Below are 27,808 nucleotides of genomic sequence, written 5' to 3' on the forward strand. Positions count from 1 at the left end.
ATCCCATCCCATCCCATCCCATCCCATCCCATCCCATCCCATCCCATCCCATCCCATCCCATCCCATCCCATCCCATCCCATGTTCACTCCCTGCCTTGAATTGCTGTTCATCAAACCCTGCTGCCCTCCAGTCGGGACATTTGGGATCGGCAGTATTGATGCCATTTTCAAACTTCTCCAGTCCCTACAAGAACATTCCTACCCTTTTAGGCACCACTGACAATCTGCACTACCTTGCCCTGGGGCTGCCTTTTCCCTGGGACAGTCCTGCTCCTGCCCTGCTCCACCTAGGAGCATGAGCAGTGTCTCTGCTTCTCCCAGACATTCATGCTCTTACACCTTAAAATTAATAATTTAGCCAAGGAATAACACTTAACACCATTAGCTGAAAAGGTATCTCATGACTTAACCTGGCTTACAGGGCTGACTCACTCAGATGGCTCAGATACTAAAACACCTGAGAGAGCAGCATTGCTCCCACATTTGCCATGGCAGATGCACACGTGTGTGCACACAGACAGAGCCAGTGCAAGGTCCCTGTGAGAAATTCCAGGAATTCCATAGAATTCACTGTAGGCTGCTGTCTGACTGCTAGGGTAGTGTAGAAGATGACTCAGATGAAACCTACAACTTTCTAAGGATTGTAGCTGAGACCAGCTTTGATTCACCTCTTCCCAGAAGAATGACAATGCTGAAATCCTAAATCATCCCTCTGCTCTGTGCCTGTGCTGCAGCACATGCGCAGAAGTTATTATTCCATACACCCTTTTGGAAACTGTGTAGTGAAGGTGAAGTACCCCTGAAATTGTGGCATATGAGTGGCAAAACAGAAATTGAAGTTTAGCTGCACATTTGTATTGCAGGTTGTTAAGGCTCTACCCCAGAAAAAGACGGGGAAATTACAGGCAAGAAAGACAAGATTTTGGAATTAGGGTTGCTTTAAAACAAAAGAGGAAGCTGACATGGAGACAAACTGCTTTTGCCATGGGTCTCGTTGCTGAGGCTCCGTCCTGTTCCTCATTTCATGAAAAAAGTCAAGAGCAGATTAGAAGCAGAGCCCTGATCCCATCACAGGCTCTGCAATAGTTCCCTGTCTGTGAGAGCCCTGGAGAACAGGAGCCAGCACAGAGAATAGGGCTTGGGCAGGAGCTGGGACAGACCCTGCACTGGATGCTGCTCTGGCTCATCCCGTGGGCTTTGCTCCCCTTTCCCAAGTGACCATTCCAGGGAATCTCTGAAGATCCCGACCCAGAGTCAGCAGCTGGGGTGTGTGAGCTGATGTGAGTCCACTCTGGTGAAGTTCTCCAGGATGTGAGTGGAAACAAGATCAAAGTCTCTTTTTCAACTTGATCAGTGCCTCCTAATGGCTGGAACCTGCTCTCTGTTTTATTTTGGGTAATCACTGTCTGTAGGGTAATAAAAGCTATAAACCTTGTAGGGAAAAATAGGGAATATTGAAGTGAGTGTCCTGCTGAAGTAATTTAGCAGCTCAGTGAAATGAGCTGACCACCTGTTTGCTTTATGATACCTTCATGGGCAATTCTTTCCTTCTCCAATGGTTTTCCTGCTCCAGCTGTCTCCTGTCCACAGCTAGGTAGGAGGTATCTCCCTGGCTTTTGTCCAGGCATGCCAGACTAGTCTCCCACAGACTGCTCACCATCTGTCCTGTTCCTTGCCTCTCCCTGTGCTGCTCTACATGGAAGTTTCAGGTGGGAAAAGATGGGAAAATCCACATTTGGGGGACAGCAGGGTTTCTATTTTTTCAGGGTTTCTATGGTGTGTCTGTTTGTCACCCCTGCAGCTGTGTGAGGGGAAGGAGAAGCAGCAGAAGTATCACAATGTCCCTTGCCATGGAAAAAGCCAGCCCTGCCTGCTGGAGCCAGCCCAGTGGGAAGGCATCCAAGGGGAGCTGGAATGACAAGAATCACTCCAACTGGACCCACTGTGACCACAGCCACTGGAGCAAAGTCCCTGTCATGCTGTTGCTGCTGTGCCTGTGTGGAATGGTGGGGAACAGGGCTGTGCTCTGGCCCTTCAGCTTCCACAGCCACAGGAACCCCATCAGCATCTGTGTCCTCACCCTGGCCATGGCTGACTTCACCTTCCTGCCCTCCATCACCATCGCCTTGGGGGTATTTTCTGTCCCTGACAGCTTCTGCCACCAATTGGGCTTGTCACAGGGCTGTGACAGCTGGGCTGAATGTCACCATCCTCTTGGCTTTCCCTGCTGGTGTCTATTGTCTGACAGCCTTCAGTGCTGTGACAGCTGTTTGTCCTCCAGTGTCCTGCTGGACCCGCCACTCCCAGAACTTCCCAGTGCTCCTGTGTGCCCTGCTCTGGCTCCTCTCCTTCCTGCTCACTGTCACCCTCTATTTCCACCCTTCAGTGCTCATGGCCTTGGTCCTGAGCTATCTCTTCTCAGTGCTCATCCTGTCCTGTTCTGGTCTCCCCCTGGTGCCCAGGCTCCTGTGCTGCTCATAGAAACAGCTCCCACAGAAGCTCTGTGCCTTGCTCCTGCTCCCTGTTGTCTCCTTGCCCTTCTTCACCACTCATTTTGGGTACTGGCTCTTACTGAGAGTGTTTGTCTTCTCTTCTTTACCCTCACCACCTCTCTCCCAGTCACCTGTGCCAACAGCTGTACCCACCCTCTGATTTACTTCCTGGCTGGGAGCTGTGCAAAGGAATTCACCCTCTCTGTTAGTGTTGCCTTCCAGAGGGCTTTTGAGGATGTGCCAGAGCCAGGGAATAAGGACCATACTGTGGAATCATCAAGTGGAATTATCATGAAATAGAGCCATCATAAAATAGACCCATAAAATATCAAGAGTTGGAAGGGACCTACAAAGATCATGGAGTTCAGCTCCTGGTCCTGCACTGAACATCCCAACAATCCCACCCTTTGCTTGAGAGCATTGTCCTAAAGCTCCTTGATGTCTGTCGGCTGGTGCTGTGTGCAGCAAGGGAACTCCTGCCTGGGGTGGATGCTGAATGACATGAGGAATCATAATGGATTGTTTAGTTTGGAAAGAACCTTAGAGGTCATTGCATTCCTACTCTTCTGCAATAAGAAGGGACACCCAGAAACCTCTTGCTTTGAAGTCTTTGCTTTGATTCTTTCTTATTCAACAGGTCTGAATTGCAATTGCTTTCTCTGTTTCAGAAATGAGCTTCTATAGCCTGTGGAATAATCAAATTGAATCACCAAGGCTGGGAGCTTTTTCCATTGGATTTCCTTGGTTTATTTGCTTAGAAACAGCATGCAGATGGATAACATATCTCAGCACAACAGTGCAGAACAATTACTGGGCAAATCCTGTCCATCTCCAGCGGGTCCTGACACATGGGAAGACCCTGTGGAGGCTTCACACTGAGTTTTGTTCCACAGGCCTGTGTGCAGGTGTTTGGGATAGCCCCTGGAAGGCTTTCCCCAAAATGCACACTGGGTTTGGTGCAGTGGGCTGTCATGCGAGTTGGAGAAGGATGGTTTTTAAAGATCCTTCCAGCCCAAACCACTCTAGGATTCCATGGAAAACAGGAAGCTCAGGTAGGGAGTGGCCAGGGTCAGCTTGGAGATGAGGAAGGTAGAAAAGCAGAAAAAGTGCATTGGAGGATCATGATCCTTCTCACTTGTCTTGGGAGGAACTCCTGGCTAAGTCCTTTCTTTCACAAGATGTGTTGACAAGAGTTTCTACATTCCAATAGACAGGAAAACAGGTGTGAGGAAGAAAAACAACGTCTCCAATGTCTAAGTCTACCTCTTCTGTTATTTATTAACAAGCCCGTTACTAAATGCTTTCCGGATGTTTGCTCTGAGGTGTTTCTTGTGTCCCCAAAGCCCAACTCAGCACCAACGGCTTTCACTTTCCCTTACCTTCCCAGCAACAGTGGCACCTGGATTTCCCCTGGATTTAAGGCAGTGGGAAAAAGAGGGACAACTTCCCCCTGGTTAAGAGATGTATCTGCTGCCCAGGTCTCTCCCAGGAGGAATGAGGAAATCTTGGCAGTGTCAACATCATCCCAACCATTGCAGGCATGTACCATAGGAAGAGCTCTGGTATGAGACAGGTACCTGCCTGCCTCACAGACAAGTCAGAATTTCTAGAGCAGGATAAAATAAGGAAATTAGTGATTTAGGACATGTTCACCAGGGATAAGCACTGCAGAGAAGCCTGTATGTTGTTTATTCAACAAATTCTGAAGTCAGAATTATCAGATTAGGAACAAACAAAGGAAAAAAAATAAAGTCAAATTTGATGTAGGGGTAATAACAAAATGACAAAAGTCAGTATAAGATGGATTTTGGCCGAAGCTGCTATGCAGACAGCAGTCTCTGTTCAGCTCCTCTGTGAGGGTGACCAGGTTCAGGATGGAGGTGGCAAAGGGCTTCCTTGGAAACTGATGCTATGGAACCATAGGATGGCCCCATTCTGCAGAACAGCAGCATAACCCCTGATTTCTGTGCCATTAAATGGTCCAAGTGTCTGAGGATGTGAATTTCCATGTTGAAGGCTCTTTTTGGTCACAGGCTTAAGGGTTCAGTGGAGGTCACGTTTGAGCCTGCACTTTACTCATATGGATTTAACTCTCTTATTAAAGAATGTGAAAAAGTCCCACTGAAAGTACAAGGGAATGTTGCTGTCCCTGTCCAGCTCTGCAGCCCTACCTGGTGTCTCTTCCTATCAGCTGGGAATGCAGGGCTGGCTCTGCTGGACAGAAGGGGAAGGAGGTTCTATGTGATCCCAACCCCTCTCCTGCCATTGAGAGGCACCAGTCCCAAAGGGATTGCGGAATTCACTGCTACCCTCGTGCTGATTGTGTCCCCAGGCCTTAATGTGTCACACTCTTTGCATGCAGGAGATCCCTCAAAACACGATGAAACTCATCTTGGTATCCCAATGGGATGGAGTTCGTTCCCTGGGGCCCAGGCAATGAGGGTCATTCCATGGGGAATAGAGCTGGGGAACAGCACTGAGGCTAGGTGCTCTGCCTTGAGCCATGTGGGCATGGCAGGGAGGAGGAAAGATGATATGGGGGGCAGAGAAGAAAGACAAATCTCCCAAGGTAACAATCTTTGTTTTTTCTTCAAAATTAATAATTTCTATTTAATGTTTCAACAGGTACCCTACCCCCATTTGTGTATGGCCATGTTGGTGACACCTGTGTCACAAGTGTCACCCTCAGTGAGTGAAGCAGGAGCTGGGGACACGGTGGTCACTTCCATGGATAGATGCTGGGCAGGCAGTGGGATGTGGCCCCTGGCTGTGGTCAGCATGGATGGTAGTCAGTCCTTGGAGAATCCAAGGATGGACCATGTGGCTCCTCAGCAAGTCCTTGCAGTGGGAAGGATTCAGTGGGGAGGAGTGATATGTGCAGGGGAGGAGAGCAAGAATTGGGAGGGATATGGAAGGGAAGCCCAGGGCAGAGGAGAGTGGGATCTGGAGAGGGCACTGCAGTTACCAGGAAAGGGTGGCAGGAACAGAGCAGCTGCTGGAGGAGAGGAAGGTGGGCGAGGGAGGAAGGAAAACATTGCATTGGCCTGTACAGTGTGGGGCAGCAGCAGACAAAGGGTGTCTGTGCAGATCAGTGATGCTTCCTGGTACGTCTGGCTCCTTTGGGATCCATGTCCTAAAGTGGATCCTTCGAGGTCAGTAACATGAAGAAGGAGAAAGTGCCCAGATCACCAGGAGCTCCCCTGTCCTGTCCTGCTGTCTCTCTCTGTGTCATGTCCCTGTGTTGCTCCCCAAGTCTCGGTGAGGTCATAGGGCAATCAGAAGTGGTGTTACAGGTTTGGCTGCATCAGAACTCAACTTCCTCAGTATATATCTTGATCTTTTTTTCTACAAAGGAAGTAGTTTTATCTTTGTGAATGGCTCTTCATTTCCTTCTAGAAACACTTCTTTCCAGTAGAGTGTTCCATTCTTTGACTTCCTGCTATCACCTACCAGGTTTCTACCATTCCTTGTTTCTCTTCCCTAAGAGGTCTTTTTCCCTCCAGCAGCAGAGGGCTGCTGGTGGTGATGGTGGCACTGGAAAGCTAGCAGCACATTTGAAGGATCTGGGTGCTTGTCAGAAACAACTCCCATTCTGATAAGAGCTCCAGAATCATTGCCAAAACCTCCCCTGGGCTTGTGGGAGCACCCTTGGCTCATGGACTCCCACTTCTGTCATTCCAATGCAGGCTCACAACGCCCAAGTATTCAGTTGCTTGCAGCCAGAGCCTCTTAGAGCCCACCTGAATTACCTCCAATCCCTTTCCTGATGCAATGAAAGTTATTGGAGACCAGAGTGCTTTGAACTCCTTTCCAGCCCTTGAGCAGAGCTCCTGTTCCTCCTCAGTCCTGGGAGCTCCTGTGGTTGTTTTTACCTGATCCCATATTGTCCCATTGCCAGTAGAGACATCTCCTACTATGCCTGGTACCTTCAATCCACATACAACCTGGCCTTGCCACTTCCAGGGATGGGGTAACCACAGCCTCTCTGGGCAACCTGTGCCAGGGCCTCAGCACCCTCACAGGGAAGGATTTCTTCCTAATATCCAATCTGAACCCACCCTCTGCCAGTGGAAAGCCATTATTCCTTGTGCTGTCACTCTATGCCCTAGTCCAAAGCGTCTCTCCAACTCTCCAGAAGCCCCTTTTTCTCATGGATCATGAAGTGCTTGCATTTGCAAGGACTGGCCTGATGCGGGGATGTGAGATTCCATAGCTGGGGACAGAAACACGGTGTCAGCAGGGAAGAGAGGTGACAGTTCTGGTTCCAGGGCCACCACAAGTGCCAGTTTCCAGCAGGAGCATCCCAGATCCCTGAGGCATGTCAGCCTGGGTAGGAATCATGTCACCTCAGCTTTCCAGGAATTGCTTGGAATTCACTGTAAGTTGCTGTTTGACTCCCAGGGGATTGTAGAAGATGACTCAGATGAAACCTGCAACTTTATAAGGGTTGTAGCCCAGAGAGCAGCTTTGATTCACCTCTTCCCAGATGAATGTCATTGCTAACATCCTAAATCATCCATCTGCTGTGTGGCAGTGCTCCAGCACATGCAAAGAATTTATTATTCCATGAATTCTCTTGGAAATGAAGTGGTGAAGATGAAGTACCTCTGAAATTGTGGTATACAAAGAGGCAAAACTAGATTGGAACGAGAAATCAAAGTTTAGCAGCACATTTGTACTGCAGGGTCCTAAGGCTCCGCCCCAGAAAAGAGAGGGGGCAAGTTCAGGCAGTTCCAAAGTCAAGATTTTGGGACTGGGACTCCTTTAAAATGAAAGAGGAAGCTGACATGGAGACAAACTGCTTTTGCTGTGGGTCTCGTTGCTGAGGCTCTGTCCTGTTCCTCATTTCCCAGAGAAAGTCAAAGCATATTAGAAGCAGAGCCCTGATCCCATCACAGGCTCTGCAATAGTTCCCTGTCTGTGAGAGCCCTGGAGAACAGGAGCCAGCACAGAGAACAGGGGTTGGGCAGGAGCTGGAACAGACCCTGCACTGGACGCTGCTTGGGCTCATCCCGTGGGCTTTGCTTCCTTTTCCCAAGTGACCATTCCAGGGAATCTCTGAAGATCCCAACCCAGAGATAGTAGCTGGGGTGTTTGTGAGGCGATGTGAGTCCACTCTGGTGAAGTTCTCCAGGCTGCATGCGAAAATAAGGTCAGACTCCTTTTCAACTTAATCAGTACCTCCTCCTTGGCTGGAACCTGGTCATCCCTTTTGTGTTTCAGGGAATTGCTGTTTGTGGGGCATGAAAAGCCTTGAAAGTTGTAGGAAAATCCATCCAGTGGTGGCTTCCACCATGGTCAGCATGTAGCGCTTGCCTTGGCGGGTCTGAGGCAGTGTGATATAGTCAATCTGCCAGGCCTCTCCATACTTATATTTGGACCATTGCCCCCCATACCAGAGGGGCTTCACCCGATTGGCCTGCTTGATGGCAGTACATGTCTCACAGTCATGGATAACCTGAGAGATGCTGTCCATGGTTAAATCCACCCCTTGGTCTCGTGCCCACTTATAGATGGCATCTCTGACCTGATGACCTGAGGTGCCATGGACCCATCGAGCCAGGAAAAATAATCCCTTGTGTTCCCAATTTAAGTCTATCTTTGAGACCTCTATCTGTGCAGCCTGATCTACCTGCTCATTGTGCCTATGTTCTTCATTAGCCCAACTCTTGGGAACATGGGCATCCACATGACGGACTTTCATGGGGAGCTTCTCTACCCGAGTGGCAATGTCTTTCCACTCATCAGCAGCCCAGATTGGTTTTCCTCTACGTTGCCAGTCAGCCTTTTTCCACCTCTCCAGCCACCCCCACAGAGCATTGGCTACCATCCACGAATCAGTGTAAAGACAGAGCTTTGGCCACTTCTCTCTCTCAGCAATGTCCAAGGCCAGCTGAACAGCTTTGAGTTCAGCAAGTTGACTCGATCCACCGTCTCCTTCGGTAGCTTGGGCAACCTGTCATGTGGGGCTCCATACGGCAGCTTTCCACTTCCGATTCATCCCCACAATGCGGCAGGAACCGTCAGTGAAAAGGGCATAGCGTGTTTCATCTGCTGGCAGCTGGTTGTACTGTGGAGCTTTTTCAGCCTGGGTCACTTGCTTCGGCTCCTCTTCATCAGTGAGACCAAAATCTTCACCTTCTGGCCAGTTTGTAATTATCTCCAAAATCCCAGGGCGATTCGGGTTGCCAATACGGGCGCGCTGCGTGATGAGGGCAATCCACTTGCTCCATGTGACATCGGTGGCGTGGTGAGTAGAGGGAACCTTTCCTTGCAACATCCACCCCAGCACTGGCAGTCGGGGTGCCAGGAGAAGCTGTGCTTCTGTGCCAATCACTTCTGAGGCAGCTTGAACTTCTTCATAGGCAGCCAAGATTTCCTTCTCTGTGGGAGTGTAATTGGCTTCAGACCCTCTGTAGCTTCTGCTCCAGAATTCCAGGGGTCGGCCTCGGGTCTCACCAGGCACCTTCTGCCAAAGGCTTCAGGACAGACCATGGTTCCCAGCTGCAGAGTAGAGCACATTCTTTACCTCTGGTCCCATCCTGACTGGGCCAAGGGCTACTGCATGGGTGATCTCCTGTTTGATCTGGGCAAAGGCTTGCTGTTGTTCAGGGCCCCAGTGGAAATCATTCTTCTTGTGGGTGACCCAGAAAGGGCTCAAAATCTGGCTGTACTCAGGGATATGCATTCTCCAAAAGCCTATGACACCTAGGAAAGCTTGTGTTTTCTTCTTGCTCATCGGTGCAGACATTGTAGTGATCTTATTGATGACCTCAGTGGGGATGTGGCTCCTTCCACCTTGCCACTTCACTCCCAGGAACTGGATCTCTCAGAAAGGTCCTATGACTTTGCTTTTCTTGATGGCGAAACCGGCTCCCAGCAAAATCTGGATCATCTTCTCTCCTTTCTCAAATGCCTCCACTGACGTGTTCCCCCACACAATGATGTCATCGATGTACTGCAAATGTTCTGGAGCCTCACCCTTCTCTAGTGCAGCCTGGATCAGTCCGTGGCAGATGGTGGGGCTGTGCTTCCACCCCTGGGGGAGTCGGTTCCAGGTGTACTGCACACCCCTCCAGGTGAAAGCACACTGAGGCCTGCACTCTGCTGCCAAAGGAATGGAGAATAATGCATTTGCAATGTCAATGGTGGCATACCACCTTGCTGCCTTGGACTCCAACTCATACTGGAGTTCCAGCATGTCCGGCACGGCAGCGCTCAGCGGTGGAGTCACTTCATTCAATGCCTGATAGTCCACAATCAGTCTCCATTCCCCATCAGATCTGCTCACAGGCCAAATGAGGCTGCTGAAGGGTGAGTGGGTTTTGCTGACCACCCCTTGGCTCTCCAGCTCATGGATCATCTTATGGATGGGGATCACAGCATCTCGATTTGTCCGGTACTGCCGGAGGTGCACTGTCATGGTGGCAATTGGCACCTGTTGCTCTGTCACTTTCAGGAGTCCTACTGCATGTGGGGATGCTTCTCTTTGAAATGGAAAATGTAAACCCCCGCCCTCCCAAGTATTATAATTTTGGAATCAGGGACTCTCAAGTAGATATGTGGGGGTAAGAATAACAGCTCTTTACTAATATATCTAACCGGACGAACAGAAACAGCAGGAGCTATGGAAATTATCAAAACAGAACAAATAACTCAGTTCCACTGCTTTTTTCAGCCGTAGACACTCTGCCTGTGTCCAGTCCCGGTGGTGAAAGACGGGGCAGGGCCCGCACAGCTGCAGGGAGCAGGCGGGAGCTGGGGGAGGCAGCGGCCACTCTGTGACCCAGGTGAGAGCAAGGTGGAGGAAAGGATTCCCACTCACCATTTGGGTTTCTGGTGGTCAGCTGTATCCTCAGTGGTAGGAGGCTGCATGTGGAGTAGTTGGCCAGGCAGTGTCCGACCAAAGAGCACCTCATTTCCCGGCATTCTGGCAACATGGGCAGGAAAGGAGCAGTCCAGACTCCCTCAAACCCCACCGGCCCAGCAATAGAGAGACAGCCCCCCCCCCATCCCTTTGTCTTGAACAATCAGGAGATGGGAGTGACTGACAGGCTTTTCTTAGCATGATAATGGAAAAAATTCTCCCAAAACAGGTGGAAAATTAAGGGGACAAACCCCAGCTCACAACAGGGGCCTCTCCCAGCCGGGATCTCTCCCGTTTGCTGCCCTCAGGTGATCCCCAAACGCCGACGGATCCTGGGCCAATCCCCCCACTGCTCGAGGCTCAGCCCTTGGCACATTGAGGAGATGCAAACGGATCCACAGGGAGCATTTCCCTGCCTCCAAGGGGAATTTCTTACAGGGACCTTGCCCTGGCTCTGTCTGTGTGCACACACGTGTACATCTGCCATGGCAAATGTGGGAGCAATGCTGCTCTCTCAGGTGTTTTAGTACCTGAGATATCTGAGTGAGTTAGGCCTGTAAAGAAGTACAAGGCATAAATTATAGTCAATGCTGCTAAGTGCTATTTCCCTGTTGAATGTGCTAAGTTTAAGGTATAACTGAAGCACTGTTAAGTTTGAATGCTGTAAAACTTTTAGGCCATTTTCTTTTGATCCTTACTCTCACTGTCCTTTTGTCACACACACCTGAATACACACTGAAACACACACACAAGGACAGCAAATTGGTCTGCTGTTGCTTAATATTAAAGCTGGTTTTTACTAATATCCTTGCTGGTGGTTTTGTGGCTTCAGAAATTCTTCCTCTGCCCTGGCTTTGGCCTCTCCCTTAGGCTGCTCAAATGGCACAGCTATAAGGAAGGGGAAGTCTGTATTCCACAGCACAGCCACTCCCTTCCAGGTGTTTGTCACTACGGGTTCCATGGGGATCAACCCCATCCCTGTGGCTTTGCTGAAGTCACTGCGTTTGTGGTGTTTGGCCTGGAGGAGGGAAGGATTCAGGGAGACCTTAGGAACCCCTCCCAGTGCCTCAAGAGGCTCCAGGAACTAGAGAGCCGTTTTAACAAAGGCCTGAAGTGACAGGACAAGGGGCAGTGGCTTCTCACTCCCAGAGAACAGGGTTAGGTGGAATATTGGGAAGAAATCTTTCCCTGTGAGGGTGGTGAGGTCTGGCACAGGTTCCCAGAGAAACTGGGCTGCCCCATCCATGGAAATATTCCAGACCATGTTGGATGGGGTTTGAAGCAGTCTGGCCTAATGGAAGATGTCCCTGATGAGAAAGGAATGACATTAGACAAAAACAACCACAAGTGTTCCCAAGATTGAGGAGGAGGAAGATGAACTCTGGTGAAGGGCTCGAAATGGGACCACAGCACCCCAAAATCTGCTCTCCCATTGTTTTTATTGCATCATCAAGGGTACTGGGAGTAAGTAACATGAGCTCAAATGCTAATAACCTGGCTGAAAGCATGTCCTGGCCTGACACTGGCCAAACAGCCACCTGTGAAAGCCATTTGCTCACCTTCTCTTGCTCTCAGCCTGGCAGAGGGCAGGGAAACAAAAATTAACAAAGGGCTCATTAGCTGAGATGAGACTGGGAGAAAAAACACTCTCAGAATAAAAAAAAATAGGTTCAAATTTAATGGTATTAAGTAAATTTATTATTGACAGAATGTAAGAGTAGGTCCAAAGTTTCTCTGATCTGCCTCATGACCATCATCAGAGACTGAGACCCCACCACTCGCTCTGGACCTGAGTTCTGGCCTGTCCAAAGGGGATGCTTGCCAAGGGGCTGTTTGTAGGTGTGCTTGGTGCTTACCACAGTACACTGCTCTCGAGCAGGGTACTGGTTATAATAGTCCATAAATCTCCCCACCCTTTTGCTAGAGGCCACTCGCTTTGGAAAAGAACTAAAAAAAGTGACTCTCTTAAAGAGACTTCGAGATCTATTTCTCCCCAACAGATTGAAGACGTGTCTATCATCAGATGACTCGAGGACTTGTCCCTTCTGTTGGTAGCTATATTCCCATCCTTTCTCTCACTCTCTCTCTCCCCTTCGACTTCGTTTCCTCTACCCGTTTCTCTCTCTCTGTGTCTCTCTTCTATGGCAAAACTGAATTGTTGGAATGCAATAAAATGCATTGCTGCTTGCTGCCGAATAAAACTTGAGTCTCCTTGCTTTTTGGCTTTTGCACCTTGGGGTTGAATGAACCATCACGACTCCCACTTGGTTTGAGCGGATTGTGACACAGAATCAGAGGATGATCATGAGAAGTAAAATAAAACTTTAAAACACCTTTTTCCCTCCCGGCACCTCCCTCCTTCCCATCAACTGTGCACGGAGACAGGGCATGGGAGTTTTGGTCAGTTTATCACTCAAGATTTTCTTCTGGAGAAGAGTTTTTTCTGTCATGCCATAGGGTCTCTCCCAGAGGAGACAATTCTCCGTGAACTTTTCCAGTGTGGCTCTAATCTCAGGAGCACCAGTCCTGCCAAAACTGTGGCAACATGAGTCCCTCCCATGGGCAAACATTCTTCCCAAAGCTGTTATGGCATGGGTCACTCTTCCACAGGGTGCAGTTCTCCAAAGATAGGCTGCTCTAGTTTGGAAGCAAGGGCTCTCTTTCTCACTGGAAACAGGAATCCCCTCCCACCACACGGGTCACAGCTGGATCACAGCTTTCTCTGACATGCACCCGCTCCAGCTGCAGCACTTCTCCCACAGGCTGTGAGTGTTTTCCTCAAACAAGGTAAAAGGAAAAGCTCTGAGTGCTCACCTGCAGCCAGAGGCACAGCCACAGGCACGCTGCCCACACCAGGACAGGCGTTATATACTCTTAGTAAACCAAGCCCCTGGTAAGCCAAGCTCCACATTCAAACAAATTCCACTCCTCCTGTTGGAAATGAAGAGTCAGTGCTGACCACCCCTTGGCTCTCCAGCTTATGGATCATCTTGTGGATGGGGATCACAGCATCTCAATTTGTCCGGTACTGTCATGGTGGCAATTGGCACCTGTTGCTCTGTCACTTTCAGGAGTCCTACTGCAGAGGGGTTTTCTGACAGTTCAGGCAAGGTGTTCAACTGCTTAATGCTCTCTGTCACTACAGCAGCTATTCCAAAAGCCCACCTGAACCCCTTTGGGTCTTTGTAGTAGCCGTTCCTGAGGAAGTCTATGCCTAGAATGCACGGTGCCCCTGGGCCAGTTACAATTGGATGTTTCTGCCACCCCTTCCCTGTCAGGCTAATCTCAGCTTCCAGCAAAGTGAATTCCTGTGATCCTCCCGTCCCCCCCAACAATGGAAACAGGTACCTTCCCCACATGTTCTGATGGTATCAGGGTGCATTGTGAACCAGTATCAACCAACACTCTATGTTTCTGTGGCTTTGATGTGCCAGGCTATCGCACCCACACAATCCAATAAATCCTGTCATCCCATGCCTCTCCCTGGCTAGAGGCAGGGCCCCTCTAGCCCTGGTTATTATTTCTTTCCTGGGTATGCATAGTGGAGGTTCCTTCCAGGGGATCTGACAGATCATCCTCCTTGCTGTAATACCCTGCACCTTGCTTGTGGGAGGTTGAGGCTACCTTCATTTTAGTGCGGCTCCCTCGGTTAGCATTTCCCTCCCTGAGCTGACGCACCCGTGCTGCCAGGACAGAAGTGGGTTTCCCATCCCATTTTCTCATCTCACGTCTCAACCCTCTCATTTCCTTGACATCCTCTTGGACCTCTTGGAGGTCCTTGACCATGGCAGAGACACTGGCCTGCATTGGGTCATTCATCATACTCTCAAAATTTCTGAGTTTGTTGGCAACAGAACACACTGTCTCTTGGTGGTTATCAGCATTGATCATTGCAATGAAGGTGTATATTGAGATGGCCCCAGGTTTGCCAGATTCCACAAAAGAAAGTCCCATTCTCCAGATGCATTCCCTAATGATCCATTGAACTCATAGATGAGCTCATCCACAGAATACCAATGGGGAAGTACTGGCCACAGGATGGTCACTGGGACATTTGAATTAGTAGGGACAAAATTAATGGATTAAGCTTAGGTCCAGGTTATACCTGATGTTCAAACTGTGTATCCTTGGGATGAAATCTTCATCTCTCTCATGTGTACTAATCCACCATTTTCTCTGTCCAATGAGACACAATAGCACAGCCCATTGTACTGCCTCCAGAATACAAGGAACATGTTCCCCTCAGTCATGTGGATGCAAATCATGGGCCCAAATAAACATATCCCAGAGTGTGGCCTATTCTGCAAAGGTGAAAAGATCAACGCTCAGGTATGACGGCCACCAGAGCAGATGTCACCATCATTGCCCGCTTCGAGTGGCCTGGGAATTGCGATCTGTTGTGAGCGTGTTATCTGGGATATTGAAGGAGTTGCCATCTCTATGAGGAGCAAACGGAATGTAAATGTTGAAGGTCCTGAAGGAAAAATGGCGACCATTCGGCCATGAGTGGTGAGGGCCCAAATCATCTTATGGGGAAGGGACTTTTTGTCCCAAAGGGGCTGTTATCAAGATTCCCAGCTGGAATTTTTAATTGGGGCCACTGTAAAGCACACCACACCCATCATCCATTGACTCACCTGGAAACAAGACCATCCATTGTGGGATGACCAGTGGCCCATTTCCAATCAAAAATTGTGCACCTTAGAAGCCCTTGAGGAGGAGTAACTTTCCACGGGCCACATAGTTGAAACCCTTGGAACTTCTCTGTCTTAGTCTTGAAAAAGCCAGGCAAGGAGAGGTGGAGGCTCCACCATGACCTCGGAAAGATCAATGAGACAATTTGAGGACATGGATTCCCTGCAGCCTGGCCTGCTCTCACCATCCATGTTGCCCTGGGACTGGAAACTAGCAATCACTGATATCGAGGATTGCTTTTTCAATATACTCCTCATCTGCAGGTTGCCTCCAAGTTTGCTTTTTCAGTCCCTCCACTAAGAGACAGGCATCTCTAAAATGATACCACTGGCTAGTCCTCCCACAGGGCATGAAGAATTCACTGACCATATGCCAGTGGTTCATTGCCTACATCTTGTCACAGGTCAGGAACCTGTTCTCCAAGGCAATCACACTCCACTACATGGACAACATCTGGGTCTGTGCTCCAAAACCTACTTACCTGGATGTGATATTAAATAAAACCATTAAGGCCATTGAAGAGGCAGGTTTTGAAATTCAAGAGGACAAAATCCAACATTTGAGGCCCTGGACGTACCTTGGATTTCAGATCCGTTGTGTCCCAGCAGCTCACTATCGAGGAGATCCCAGGACACTGCAAGATCTCCATCAACTCTGCAGCTTCATCAGCTGGGTTTGTCCACTGCTGTGGATAATGACAGAGGACATTGTGCTGCTCTTCAATCTCCTCTGTTGCAGTGAGGACCTGGATTCACCACGCACGCTCATGCCTGAACTCCGAGAGTCCATTGTCAAGGTCCAGGAGGTCCTGTCCTCAAGCAAGCCCATTGCTATGAGCCCACCTGCCCTTCAAGTTGACAAAGCCCCTTGCTTTGACGGCCTTATCTTCCAATGGGACACCTGCTCAAAACACCCTCTAATTATCCTTGAATGGGTGTTCCCACACCACCGACCAACTAACTAAAACCATTACCACATCTCAAGTGTCAATATCTGAATTAATAAGGAAAGCACGAGCTCACCTCCACTCTCTGGTAGGGTGTGAGTTCGCATATATTCATTTACCATTGGCAACAATTGGAGATTTTGAGCATTTGCTCCAACCCAATGAGACCCTTCAGTTTGCCCTGGATAGTTACCCAGGCCAAATTTCAATCCACTACTCAAGCCACAAATTATTTACTTCAAATTTCAATCTGCTCCCCAAATTTATTCAAAGGAAAGCACCTCTCAAAGCTCTGACCATCTTTACAGATGGCTCAGTGTCCTCCCAAAAGTCAGTAATGACTTGGAAGGATCCCAGGACATAGTGGTGGGAGGCTGATGTCCAAGTGGTGGAAGGATCACCACAACTTGCAGAATGAGCAGCTGTTGTCAGGGCTTTTGAGAAGTTTCCAGAACCTATAAAAGTGGTCACGGATTCAGCGTATGTTGCAGGGGTGGCTATCAGGGAAGAACACTTGCTTTTAGAAGAGGTCTCTAACCCAAATCTGTCTAGGATGGTTTCTAAATTAATTCACCTCATCTCCCACAGGAAGCATCCATTCCACAAAATGCATGTGAGGTCACACACTGACCTCCCGGGTGCTATTGCAGTGGGGAAATGAAGGGCGAGTGCACTTCCCAGGATGGCTGAGTCAGGAAATGGGCTGGACACCTTTGCTCAGGTGAAGATGTCCCACACTTTCTTCCATCAGAATGTCTCAGTACTCACGTGCATGTTCCACCTATCTCAAGACCAGGCCAGAGTTATCATGGCCACTTGCACAAATTGTCAGTTGTACCAAATGCCATCCCTAGGCTCTGGGGTCAACCCCAGAGGCCTGAACAGCTGCCAAATCTAGCAGACTGATGAAACTCACTTCCCAGAATTTGGGAGAGTGAAATCAATTCACATCTCAGTAGATACATTTTCCAGCACAGTGTTTGCTTCGGCCCACCCAGAAGAAGATGCTGCACATGCCATCAAGCATCTTCTCCTAGTGTTCGTCACCCTGGGAGTCCCTGAAGAAATAAAAACAGACTATAAGCCTGCTTATACCTCTGGAAAACTAAGATTTTTTAAAAAAAAAAATCTTATGGGGTTAAGCACACCATAGGCATTCCTCACAATCCCACAGGACAATTGATTGTGGAAAGAACCCATGGCATCATCATGCAGGTCCGTGATCAGCAGCAGGGAGGGACAGAGACCATGTCTCCCACTGAGAGTCTCTGTAAGTCTCTGTGTGTGATAAACTTCCTAAGTAGCTCTTTCTCTGAGTCGAACTCCCCTGTACTCTGGCACTTCCAAAATTTGGCCTGAACCAAGCTCGATGAGAAGCTGATCAAAGACCCTGAGACCCAACAAATAGCAGGGCCTTTTCCACTGATTTTCTGAAGAAGGGGTTGTGCCTGTGTGTCAGACCCATCTGGCCCAAGATGGCTTCCAGGGAAATTCATTCAATCATATTTAGGGCCGACAAACACCACCCTCACTGAAACTAACAAAAATACACCTGAGTCCAACACTATAGGACTGAAAGTCCAGGGACAAACTCCCTGTAGATGGAAATGCCACCTAACATGGCTCCTATCCAGTCTAGAACATCCTGTCACCCAATCTCAAACAACACTTATATCCAAAACAAACTCTACCTCGAAAACAAGACTGCAAACCACAGGCTATGCACTCCCTGGCCACTGCTTCTGTCCCCAGTTATACCCCCTTTACCCCGATATTTACCTTTGTTATACCTACCTTCCCGCGCCTGTCCATGTTCTCCCTTGACCATCCCTATACAACCTACCCCCTGACACCTCTGCCTTATGTGTTTTTATTTCAAGAAAATGGGAGGTGAGAAAGAGAATCACATAAGGTACAGGAAGTAGAAAGAAATAATTCCATTACCTTACCCCAAAGATCTAATAATGTCTGTCTTTACCTCAACAGAAGACCCATTCCCAGCAAAAATGAAAGGTTATCTACTGCAATGCCATCCTCACAGTGCTCTGGATGCTTTTTGCCCAACTAACAACACCTGGATAGATTGTCCCTCAACCTAAACAGAATGTTTGGGTAACCCTGGTGAAGACAGTACAAGAGGACAGTTTATACCTGGCCATGGTGATCTCAGTGATCCACTCCCCACATGCCTGGTGGGGATTCCATTAACATCGGAGGATTATCCTTCTGCAAGTAAGGCACCCAACCCAGTGGACACCTGGGAAGAGTGGAGAACAATTTTGCTACACCAAAGGAACCCCAGGAACTGGACTTCTTGTGGTCCTCCAAGGCCACTTTTAGTATTCGATTTTATTACAGGCAACCACGTCAGCCTCTAACTGAATCTGAGCTTATTTGGTCTCTCCATAGAAATACAGTGAACCCAATCCGAAAAATTTATTCAGACCCAGACCACAGTGTCCACGGCAGGATCATCAATGCCAGCAGGGTTTTCTTCTGGCTCCTCAAAGATCCCCTGGAGGGAGAGCTGGAGGGACCCCACAGAGCAGTGCCTCCAGCAGCTCCCTGCCAAGAAATAGATGAAGGGTTTGATGGTGCTGTGGATGCATATGAGCAGGAAACAAACCTGGGGGGAGAAAATGGTATAGCTGAACTCCTGCAGTAAATTCCATAGGCTGAGGAGCAGAGGGAAGAACACAATGAGGCAGACAACAATGTTGAGCCTCTTGGGTTGCTGCTGGTGGGAGCCAGACTTGACCTTAATGAAGGCCAAAGGGAAATTTCGATCAGGGTCACATTTAATATTGCAGCACTCAGTGAATACGACCTCCAGAAACCCCTCTGAATGATCCTCCAGGATCACAGAAGTACCTCCAGTAGGAGTTTGACACATGAAAATAAATTCTAGGAAAATGATGCCTATGTGCTAGATAAAAACTTTTTAACATTTATGGGTGCATATAGTGGATAAAACCCCTGCTGTAAAGTCTTGCCACCCACAAAGATCAGGGAGAGATCCTTCTGTGTGTCCTGTGCAGGTAAAGAATTCCTGCTCCCAAATGCTTCCTGTTATGTTAGAAATTTTATTTCAGCCAATTTCATTGTCAAGATACAGATGGGAAGCACAGGGCAGAGGGCACAGGGGGGAGCAGGGGAGGGCACTGCAGTCACCAGGAGCGGGTGGCAGGAACAGAGCAGCTGCTGGAGGAGAGGAAGGTGGGGGAAGGAGGAAGGAAAACATTCCCTTGACGTGTTCACTGTGGGGCAGCAGAAGGCAAAGGGTGTCTGTGCAGATGAGTGCTGCTTCCTGGTACTTCTTGCTCCTTTGGGATCCATATCTTGAAGTGGAAGCTCCCAGGTCAGTAACACGAACCAGAAAGTGCCCAGATCACCAGGAGCTCCCCTGTCCTGTCCTGTTGCCTCCTCTCCGAGCTGTGCCCCAATGCTGTTTCCTAAGTCTCAGTGGAGTCACAGGGGAGTCGGAAATTGCACCTTTGGCTATGTCTGAGATATTTATATTGAGTTTTTCTGCTCCAGAGGAGGAGACCTTTGTCAAAAGCTCCAAATGAAATATTTTGCAAACTGCTCCTCATCTCCTCCTTATGAGAAACACTCCACTTCCCATTCTGCAACAGTCTTCCCTCTTGCGACAGGTTTCTACCATTCCTTGCTTTGCTTCCCTGAAGGGTAATTTTCCCTCCAGATAACCAGGACCTCCTCATTCCCATTATTCTGTCTCTCTCTTTGTGTCCTGTCCTGGTATTGTTTCCCAAAGGCTCACTGGGGTCACAGGGCAGGCAGAAATGGTATTACAAATTTGGCTACCTTAGAGCTCCACTTTGTCATAGGTATGTATTTTGATTTTTTTTCTTACAAAGCAAGTAGTTTTATATTTGTGAATGGCTCCTCATTTCCCCCTAGTTAGAAACATTCCTTTCCAGGAGAGTGTCCCATTCTTCAAGTTCCTTCCCTCACCTGACAGTTTTTGACTGTTCCTCATTTCTCTTCCCTGAGGGGTCCTTGTCCCTTCAACAGCAGAAGGATGCTGGTGGTGCTGGTGGCACTGGAATGCTGGAAGTACTGGCAGTGCCATTAAGGAATCTGACTGCTTGTCAGAAACAACTCCCATTCTGGGAAGAGCTCCAGAATCATTGCCAAAACCTCCCCTGGGCTCATGGATTCCCATTTCTGTCATTCCAATGCAGGCTCCAACTGCCCAAGCAATCAGCTGCTTGCAGCCAGAGCCTCTTAGAGCCCACCCTAATTGCCTCCATTCCCCTTGCTGATGCAGTGAAAGCTATTGGAGACCAGAGTGCTGTGAACTCCCTTCCAGCCCTTCAGCAGAGCTCCTCCTCCTCCTCAGACCTGGGAACATTTGTGGTTGTTTTCACCTGATCCCATATTGTCCATTTGCCAGTAGAGACACCTTCTACTATGCCTGGTAGCTCCAAACCGCATCCAACCTGGCCTTGTCACTTTCAGGGATGGGGCAGCCACAACCTCTCTGGGCAACCTGTGCCAGTGCCTCAGCACCCTCACAGAGAAGGATTTCTTCCAAATATCCAATCTGAACCCACTCTCTCTCAGGGGCAAGCCATTCCAACTTGTCCTGTGACTCCATGCCCTTGTGAAAGTCCCTCTCCAACTCTCCAAAAGCCCCTTTTTCTCATGAACCAGTGAAGTGTTTGCACTTGCAATGATTGGCTTGGTGAGGGGATGTGAGATTCCATAGCTGGGGACACAAACACGGTGTCAGCAGGGAAGAGAAGTGACACTTCTGGTCCCAGTGTCACCACAAGTGCCAGTTTCCAGCAGGAGCATTCCAGATCCCTGAGGCATGTCAGCCTGGGTAGGAATCATGTCACCTCAGCTTTCCAGGAATTCCTTGCAATTCACTGTAGGTTGCTGTCTGACTGCCAGGATAGTGTAGAAAATGACTCATATAAAACCTGCAACTTTCTAAGGATTGTAGCCAAGCAGCATTGATTCACTTCTCCTCAGAAGCAATGACATTGCTGAAATCCTAAATCATCCCTCTGCTGTGTGCCTGTGCTGCAGCTCATACATAGAATTTATTATTCCATGAATCCTCTTGGAACCTGCCAGGTAAAGGTGAAGTACAGCTGAAATTGTGACACATAATTGGCTAAACTAGATTGGAACTAGAAATTAAAGTCTAGCAGCAGATTTGTACTGCAGGGTCCTAAGGCTGCACCCCAGGAAGGAGAGGGGGCAAGTTCAGGCAGCTCAAAAGTCAAGATTCTGTATCGATGGTTGAGATAGAGATGGGTACTACTGACTTGTGATTATAATCTGAATTTTCTGTGAGCTACATATGCTTATATACCATTTTTAGGAAGGTTAATAAATTTTTACTACATTCATTGGATTAAACATCACACAGACAAACTTGATTCAATTGATTTCTACTTGATTCAATCTTCTTTCCTGTTGCCAGTCTTGATCCAATCTTCTTGTAATCTCCAAAGCTCTGTTTGTTCCTGCCAAGGCACCTTGGTTATCAAACTGCATATGCTAATTGTATCCACAGTACTCTTTGTCTTAGCTCCCACATCTCCCCCATTCCTTTCATCTAAAAATACACTCTTAAGTGACTTGTCTATTAATTTTTTCACACACTGTAAAATACAAGGAATAACCATAACAATATATAATATAATGCCTAATACATATAACCCTGTTTTAACTCAATTTCTAATCCATGTACTAAGTCCATTATTCTGTTAGAGTTCAAACAGGAGCTGATAAGGTTCTTCTCACAGGCATTCCCCAGAGGGTGAAATCACACATCTTCAGTTGTCAGTGTCAGGGCTGGATGCCAATGAAGTATTTTTTCTTTTCTCTGGGCCTCATTCCTTTTGAAGATGATTGACATTTGTTCAGATGAGGAGGTAACTTTGGACCTGTTGGTGATAGAAGACATGCATACCTTCTCCCTAGGTTAGTAAATCAGCTAGGCTTCATCATTGTACACTCAGTTAAAGATCTTTACATAGAATCTTTTAGAAAGTTCCTCTGCACATGTAAATCTTCAAAGCAGTGTCACTCGGCCAGGGCTTAAATATAATTTAATTTAATTTCAAAATTTTTAGTATAAATACTGCATTGTTTAAGCACTCTTGAGGGGCCAAATTCCCTCTTTTTTATTTTTTTTTAACAACATGTGTCTCTTGTTATTGAACATAAAGGCAACATAAAAAGCAAAAAACTGTGAGGTAAAACAATAAATTCACACTAAGCAAAAGTAAATTAGATAATACAGATGATAAGTAACACATAAATAATAGAATGATGATTTAAAACAATGCATTGTCAATTGCCTAAATGCTGTACCATCATCCAGAGTCTGCAGTAACTGGTAAGCCTCAATTTGGAGTGAGGGCTTAGAGAACCATTCTCTGGTAAGATTTTCCAAGTTCAGTTCAGAAAGGACTACAGCTTTTATAGGTCCAAATTCAGCAAGGCAAAATTATTCAAGTATAATTTTGATGCAGAGAAGACCTAGGTTATTGGCATACCTCCTGACCAGGTAAGGCTAGGATTTGGCCAGGGTTCAGGCCTTAGCTGGAAGAATCTCCCTAATATTCTATAAACCTCTCAGTAATAGTAGTTAGGAAGGCTTATTAAAATGATGCATGGAGTGGAGGGGAGCATGATGATGAGGAAGAGGAAGTTGATGATGGCCAGGTCAAGGACATAGGCAGTGATGGATTGTGTGGTGTCCCTCTGGATGTGGAGCCCAAGGACCCAAATGACAGCTGCATTCCCAGCCAGCCCACAGAGGCAGATGAGCAGTGTCACACTGTGCATGGCCACACTGTGACATCTGTCTCACAGAGATCATCTCCCTTGGCCAGTGAGCCAGGAGATGGGGACATGGTGGTCACATCCATGGATGGGCTCTGGGCAGGCAGTGGGATGTGGCCCAGACAGTGGCCAGAGTGGATGGGGAGTTTGTGCTTGGAAAATCCAGGGATGGACCATGTGGATCCTCAGCAGCTCCCTGCAGTGGGAAGGATTAAGTGTGGAGAAGTGAGGGATGTGAGGGGAGAAGGACATTGCAAATTGTGGGTTGGGAGAGGGAGATGGGGGAGTTGGGCTGTTCAGCATGAAGAGCAGAAGAGAAGCACACTGCAGAGGAGGGAGGTCCTTTGGGATCCAGGGCCTAAAACATCTCCTTCCAGGTGAGTAACATGAAGGAGAAAGTGCCCAGATCACCAGGAGATCTGTAGTGCCATCCCTCTTGTTGCTCTCTGTACCCTGTCCTGTTGCTGCTCCCCAAGGCTCAGTAGGGTTCACAGGGCATTCAGAAATGGTTTTACAACTTTGACTATGTCAGAGTTCCACATTCTTAGGGTTACTAATCTTCTTTTTTTCGTGGGGTTTGTTTTTTTGGTGTTTTTTGTTTTGTTTTGTTTTGTTTTGTTTTGTTTTGCTTTTTGCCATTAAGCAAGTGCCCTTTGTCTTTGTGAATGGTTCTGCATTTCCTCCTGATAAGAAACACTACTTCCCAGGAGAATGTCCATTCTCTGACTCCCTTCCCTTTCCCAACAGGTTTCTACCATTCCTTGTTTCTCTTCCCTGAGGGCTCATTGTTCCTCCAGCAGCAGAGGGATGCAGGTGGTGCTGGTGGCACTGAAATGCTGCTGGTGCTGGCACTGTTGGCAGCAGTTTGAAAAATATGGCTGCTCTTCAGTAACAAATCCTATTCTGGGAAGAGCTCCAGAATCATTGCCAAACCCCACCCTGGGCTCAAGAAATCACAGTTGAGACAAGAACTCCCATTTTTGTAATTCTACTGCAGGCTCATACAGCCCAAGGGAAGGACAGCAATCAGCTGTTTGCAGCCAGGTTATCAGCACTTAGAGCCCACATTAATTACTGCGAATTCCCTTGATGATGCAATGAAAGCTATTGGGGTGCTGTGATCCTCTTTCTAACCTTTCACATGAACTCATCTGTGGAGACCCTAAAAGGCATAGGTAGGGAGACACAAGATGCTACTCTCCTAGCAAACCCTGTTCTGTCATGCCAATGAACCCCTATTTTGTTCCCCTTGTCGGCCACGTACCCCCTCCCTGTCCCACAGTCTTTTGGTCACTCCCACCCTGTTTCCCTGTTGACTCCCATATGCTAACCCCACCTTTTTGCCACCTCCATGTCCCCTGGTAATTGGTCTCTGATATTCCCCCTGCCCCGAACATGCGATGTCCTTGAACCTGGACCCTCACCATGAGTTTTGCCTTTGCCCCTGACCCTGGACTATCCACAAGAGTGGCTGAAACAATCATCTCTGTGGAACCCATACAAAAGGCCCTTCCTGCTTCAATATCTGCAACCATCTTACCAGCTATCCAGGCTGCAACACTCATCCTCCCCATCCTCAGACTTGGAAGCACTTGTGGTTGTTCTTACCTGACCACAACTCTCTGAGCAACCTGTGCCAGGGCCTCAGCACCCTCACAGAGAAGGATTTCTTCCTAATATTATCCAGTCTGAACCCACCCTCTCTCAGGGGGAAGCCATTCCCCCTTGTCCTGTCACTCCATGCCCTTGTCCAAAGTCTTTCTCCAACTCTCCAGAAACCTCTTTAGATCATGGAAAATTAAGTGTTTGCAATTGAAAGGATTGGCCTGGGGGCCAAGGGGATGTGAGATTCCATAGCTGGGGACAGAAACACAGTGTCAGCAGGGAAGAGAAGTGACAGTTCTGGTGCCAGGGCTACCCCACATGCCAGTTTCCAGCAGGAGCATGCCAGATGCCTGAGGTATGTCAGCCTGGGTTGGAATCACCTTACCACAGCCTTCCAGGAATTCCTTGGAATTCACCTGCAACTTTCTAAGGGTTGTAGCCAAGAGAGAATCATTGATTCACCTCTTCCCAGATGAATGACATTGCTGACATCCTAAGTCATCACTATGCTGTGTGCCAGTCCTCCAGCAGAAGCACAGAATTTATTATTCCATGAATCCTCTTGGAAATGAAGTGGTGAAGATGAAGTACCTCTGAAATTGTGGTATACAAAGAGGCAAAACTAGATTGGAATGAGAAATCAAAGTTTAGCAGCACATTTGTACTGCAGGGTCCTAAGGCTCCATCCCAGAAAAAAGAGGGGGCAAGTTCAGGCAGTTCCAAAGTCAGGATTTTGGGACTGGGACTCCTTTAAAATGAAAGAGGAAGCTGACATGGAGACAAACTGTTTTTGCCGTGAGTCTTGTTGCTGAGGCTCTGTCCTGTTTTTCATTTCCTGGAGAAAGTCAAGAGCAGATTAGAAGCAGAGCCCTGATCCCATCACAGGCTCTGCAATAGTTCCCATCTGTGAGAGCCCTGGAGAACAGGAGCCAGCACAGAGAACAGGGTTTGGGTAGGAGCTGGGACAGACCCTGCACTGGACGCTGCTCGGGCTCATCCCATGGGCTTTGCTCCCCTTTCCCAAGCGACCATTCCAGGGACCCTCTGAAGATCCTGACCCAGAGTCAGCAGCTGGAGTGTGAGAAGTGATGTGCATCCACTCTGGTGAAGTTCTCCAGGCTGCAAGTGGAAACAAGGTCAGACTCTTTTTAAACTCAATCAGTGCCTCCTTCTTTGCTGGAACCTGGTCATCCCTTTTTTGTTTCAGGGAATTGCTGTTTGTAGGTTATGAAAAGCCATAAACCTTGTGGGAAAATGGAGGGAATATTGAAATGCATGTCCTGCTGAAGGAATCCAGCAGCTCAGTGATATCAGCTGACCCTGAGAATCCAGGCCAGATCCATTCAAAAACCATCTGCTCTAAGATATCTGCATGGGCAATTCTTTCCTTCTCCAATGGTTTTCCTCCTCCAACTCTGTACTGTCCACAGCTAGGAAGGAGGTATTTCCCTGCCTTTTGTGCCAGGCACGTCAGACCAGTCTTCCACATGCTGCTTGCCTTCTGTCCTGTACCTTGCGTGTCCCTGTGCTGCTCCAAATGGAAGCTTTAGGAGGGAAAAGATGGGAAAATCCACATTTGGTGGACAGCAGGGTTTCTATAGTGTATCTGTATGTCACCCCTGCAGCTGTGTGAGGGGAAGGAGAAGCAGCAGAGGTATCACAATGAGCACATTATCCCTTGCCATTGAAGCAGCCAGCCCTGCCTGCTGGAGCCAGCCCGGTGGGAGTGCATCCAAGGGGAGATGGAATGACAAGAATCACTCCAACTGGACCCACTTTGACCACAGCCACTGGAGCAAAGTTCCTGTCATGCTGCTGCCACTGTGCCTGTGTGGAATGGTGGGGAACAGGGCTGTGCTCTGGCTCCTGATCTTCCACAGCCACAGGAACCCCATCAGCAACTGTGTCCTCACCCTGGCCATGGCTGACTTCACCTTCCTGCTCTCCATCACCATCGCCCTGGGGGTATTTTCTGTCCCTGACAGCTTCTGCCACCAGCTGGGCCCATGACAGGGCTGTGACAGCTGGGCTGAATGTCACCATCCTCTTGGCTTTCCCTGTCAGTATCTACTCTCTGACAGCCTTCAGTGCTGTGACAGCTCTGTTTGTTCTTCAGTGTCCTGCTGGACCTGCCACTGCTCCCAGCAGTTCCCAGTGCTCCTGTGTGCCCTGCTCTGGCTCCTCTCCTTCCTGCTCACTGTCACCCTCTTGAGCACCCTTCAGTGCTCAAGGCCTTGGTCCAGAGCTACCTCTTCTCAGTGCTCACCCTGAGCTGTTCTGGTCTCCCTCTGGTGCCCAGGCTCCTGTGCTGCTCATGGAAACAGCCGCCAGGGAAGCTCTGTGCCCTGCTCCTGTTCCCTGTCATCTCCTTTTTGTTCTTCACTGCTCATTTTGGGTACTGGCTCTTGCTGAGGGTGTCTGACTTCTCTGTCTTTGCCCTCAGCATCTCTCTCCCTCTCTCCTGTGCCAAAAGCAGTGCCCACTCTCTGATTTACTTCCTGGCTGGGAACTGTGCAGAGGAATTCACCCTCTCTGTTAGTGTTGCCTTCCAGAGGGCTTTTGAGAATGCTCCAGACCTAGGGAGTATGGACAACACTGTGGAATCATCATGAAATGGAGTCATGATAAAATTGAACAATAAAATATCCAGAGTTGAGTGGGACCTACAAGGATCAAGGAGTTCAGTTCCTAACCCTGCACAAGACATTCCAACAATCCCACCCTATGCCTTAGAGCATTATCGAAAAGCTCCTTGATGTCTATCAGGCTAGTACTGTGTGCAGGAGGGGAACTCCTGGCTGGAGTGGATTTTGGATGACATGTGGAATCATCATGGAATGATATGGGTTGGAAGGAACCTTAGACATCATTGCATTCCAACCCTTCTGCTATGGGAAGGGACAACCAGGAAATGTCTTACTTTGAAATCTTTGCTCTTTTGAAAGGAAGCTCAGGAAGGGAGTGGCCTGGGTCACCCTGGAAACAAGGAAGGTGTTTGGAAGTAGAAAAAGTACATTGGAGGATCGTGATCCTTTTGCACTTTCATTGGGAGGCACTCCCTTGTTGAGTTGTTCTTTCCTGGTCAAGGTTGTACCATGGGAAATTTCTGCTTTCCAATGGACAGAAAAATGGGAGACAGGAAGAAAAATCCCTCTCAGATATCAAAGTCTCTCTCATCTGGTAATTACTAACGACTCTTTTAATAAATGCATTCTAGGTGTTTTCTCACATGTGTGTCTTTTGTCTCTAAAGCCTGCCTCAGCACCCATAGCTTTCACTCTCACTGTGCATTCCAGAAGCAGTGGCAGCTTGGTTTCCCCTGGATATAAGGCAGTGGGAAAAGGAGGGACAACTTTCCCCCAGGTAAGAGATGT

General features: G+C 48.4%; 1 protein-coding gene, 1 long non-coding RNA gene and 1 pseudogene across 3 annotated transcripts in view; 2 read left to right on the forward strand and 1 right to left on the reverse strand.

The window, feature by feature from the left end:
* The window catches only part of LOC306803428 (mas-related G-protein coupled receptor member F-like), a 143,459-nt gene that overhangs the window by 110,830 nt on the left and 4,821 nt on the right, over positions 1 to 27,808 (reverse strand). The window lies entirely within an intron of this gene.
* Positions 1 to 27,808, forward strand: part of LOC306803444 — a 54,836-nt gene that overhangs the window by 25,752 nt on the left and 1,276 nt on the right. The window contains exon 2 of the long non-coding RNA XR_013774621.1: positions 4,352 to 4,979. This is a non-coding gene — a long non-coding RNA (uncharacterized lncRNA). The remainder of the gene's footprint in view (positions 1 to 4,351; positions 4,980 to 27,808) is intronic.
* Positions 1,840 to 27,451, forward strand: LOC306803946 (mas-related G-protein coupled receptor member A-like; annotated as a pseudogene). Its single transcript, XR_013777950.1, has 2 exons — positions 1,840 to 3,582; positions 27,437 to 27,451. The product of XR_013777950.1 is annotated as a mas-related G-protein coupled receptor member A-like (transcript).

Source organism: Erithacus rubecula (genome assembly GCF_903797595.1).
Source record: "Erithacus rubecula genome assembly, chromosome: 6".
Classification (NCBI taxonomy): domain Eukaryota; kingdom Metazoa; phylum Chordata; class Aves; order Passeriformes; family Muscicapidae; genus Erithacus; species Erithacus rubecula.